The 2,710-nt window shown below is 41.3% G+C and overlaps 1 long non-coding RNA gene across 1 annotated transcript; it reads right to left on the reverse strand.

The window, feature by feature from the left end:
• Nucleotides 1-791: 791 nt before the first annotated feature.
• On the reverse strand, nt 792-1,640 carry LOC112955434. Its single transcript, XR_003250886.1, has 2 exons — nt 1,546-1,640; nt 792-865 (listed from the first exon to the last, which is right to left on the reverse strand). It is a non-coding gene; the product is annotated as an uncharacterized LOC112955434 (long non-coding RNA).
• Between the last annotated feature and the right edge of the window lie 1,070 nt (nt 1,641-2,710).

Consider the following 2,710-nt stretch of genomic DNA (forward strand, 5'->3'; position numbering starts at 1 on the left):
CTTCCACACTGACTGAAGTATATTTGGTAGCGACGTTTCCTATCTTAAGTTTCTCTTCAGCGATTTTTCAACAGTACCGGGTTTTGATACTGCTGCTTGACTGCTGAAAGTACAAGCATTTCAAGACAATAAATACAAACAAGTTAAAAGCATTCAAATGGAAAGGAATAACAACTGCTCAAGTGATGAATCTGTTCCTTAAGGCCATAGAACAAACTAAATAAAAGAACAGTCTTGATGATAAAAAATGGACTGACATTGAGCTCCTGCCATGGACTTCCTGCGTGACCTTGGCTAAGTCACTTGAGAAAGCAGTTCTTGAAAATTCCTGGCCTGTTAAAGCTGCCCGGGTGAAGTACCAAAGATTTGAGATCATAGCTGTGAGCCAGGTGCTGCTGATGTGTCCGTAACAGGGAAGATCCTCGTGGGTGACCATGTCTGAAAACGTAGGTACGCAGGACCAGAACTTCAGGAATTTGGCTCCCCTCACCGGCCTGAAGCGCTTGGGACTTCACAGCGAGCTGCATTTGAAAGTATTTGAAAGTCAGCAGGAAAGTCTGTCAAATCAAGAACTCATCTGTTTCTCAAGCTCTCGTTTAACACTTTTATGTGAAACCTGTTGCAGACAGAATCTCTCCAACCTCCAGAGATGCAATATGCACTGCAAAATAGTGGCCTTTCAGTCACTGTACTAATCTGCTTGTAAAAGTCAATTAACTGCTGTCATGTTTTAAGATGTCTCAAAACAGCTAATGAGTTCAAAGCAGCGAGCTTGTAYTCCTGATAAATAAGAAAAATGACTGAATTTAAAAGCAACAATTCTTAAGAGCCAYGTGGGTAGATCCTGTAGTTCTAGCAGTTTCTCCTGCAATAGAGACCAGTTGCTTAAAATCAATTAAAGTTTCAATAAAGTTTCAGTTTASTTTTTTATCATAGCAATATAGTCCTGTGCATGTTAAAACATCTATCATGTCTTTAAAGCATAGATACTTTTACTTTAAATTACCCAAAATATACACACACACACACAGAGGAATAAACTAGTAACACCACAACTACACTCACAACTGGGAAAAGGACAGATAACTGAAATGCAGGCCTTGGAACTCATTTCTCCTTGCATTATCAAGGAAAAGAGCTCAGTTTTAGGGCGGCAAAGACCTGTTAAAAAGCCTGRGAGAGTCAATAGGAAGAGTTAAGAGCCTAATAGACTTTCTGGTGGAAGTTTCCTGTTCAAATTCATTTTGTGAATCTGTGCCACGCTCAGACTTCCAACTAGTACCATGCTAAGAAAATTCCTCCGATGACTTCCCTGATACAGAAGCCCATGTTTTAAGCAAAAGTTACATCTCGTCACTATTTTTCATCAGGAGCACATTTATTCAAGTCCTGAAGGCCCTTTCAGGTAGCTAATCATCTTCAAGCAGTCTGCTTCAGAACCATTAGTAATAAGCACTGATTACCGAGAGAAAAATGAGAAAACGGTGACATTTTTTAATGTACCCCCATCATGTTTCATTGGTTAAAAATAAAAAGTGTTACTACCTTACATGAAAGAGAAGATTTCCTTGGATTCAAACAGCTAATTCGGTTGCCCATGTAGACCAGTGCACTGTGCTTGGGATTTTAAGCTACATTCCTCAAATCCCAAATTGCGAATTTAAATTAATGCTGGCATAAAAACACAGTACCTAGTAAAGAAGAAAGGGAGGGGTGCACAAGAAGAAAGGCATGACGTGGAATATTATAATCCTAGTGCCACCAACACCTGACATCCTGCTRGCAGTTAACACCTTGGAGCTAACGGGCACCATACATTTGGTTTACTCAAAGGCACTTGCAGCTTCTCGCAGGCCTTAGCTCTACAGCGGAAGCATACCTTAAGTGATTACATAATAAAAATTTAAAGGAAGAAAATCCAGCTGTAAAGCTACTAAACAGCACTCTGCCTTGAGCAAGTTAACCTAAATTACCTTTCAGTAACAAGCTTCTTAAGGGGTCAGGGAGACACAACCCCAAACCTTGGCCTCACACGTRTCTGACAGGACGCAGCACTCACTCCTCTTTGCACCTTCGTCTTTCTACCATTTAAAATGCAGCTGAGGAGCTGAAGGTATATTTAAGATATTTTCAAAGCTGGATATATCAAGTCAATAGTGTCTTCTAGACTATCTAGTATAGGAAGCTTTAAACGTTTGGCCTGTTTAACTCACGAGCGATGCTTGCTGTATTGCTCAACACGAAGATGTGTTATTTTTAGTTTCACTGTGCTTAATACGAGCTAAGACAACCAAATAATATGTATGTAAAATGCTAAGAAAGTGAATAACCCTGAACCTGAAAGCTGAACCGTAATTACAAAAGAAATTTAAAAAAAGTTAGCGGATACAGATTGTATTAGATTCACAGGGGCTTTGCACGGCGTGACAGCGCACACGACCAGCGGGCCYGGCCCTCCCTTCTCCTCCCCGTCTCTCCATCAGCCGAGCAGGGAGAAGGGCACCAGGGAAGTGCCAGACTAACAGGGCTGTTTTTCTGCTTTGTCAGAACGTTGCTACTGCCTTTGCACTTTGTTAACTCTATCAGCGCCCTGRGCATGTTTTCATGCACTGGCCAAAATTCAGCAGGATGAACTAGAACAGTTTTGCTCAGACRTGGTCTGAAGCGCCAGATTTTCTCRCCAGGGCAGGTTTGAATGGCAGCACCAATC

The sequence above is a fragment of the Nothoprocta perdicaria genome, unplaced genomic scaffold (genome assembly GCF_003342845.1).
Source record: "Nothoprocta perdicaria isolate Ctin4 unplaced genomic scaffold, notPer1 scaffold_57, whole genome shotgun sequence".
NCBI classification, from domain to species: Eukaryota; Metazoa; Chordata; class Aves; order Tinamiformes; family Tinamidae; genus Nothoprocta; species Nothoprocta perdicaria.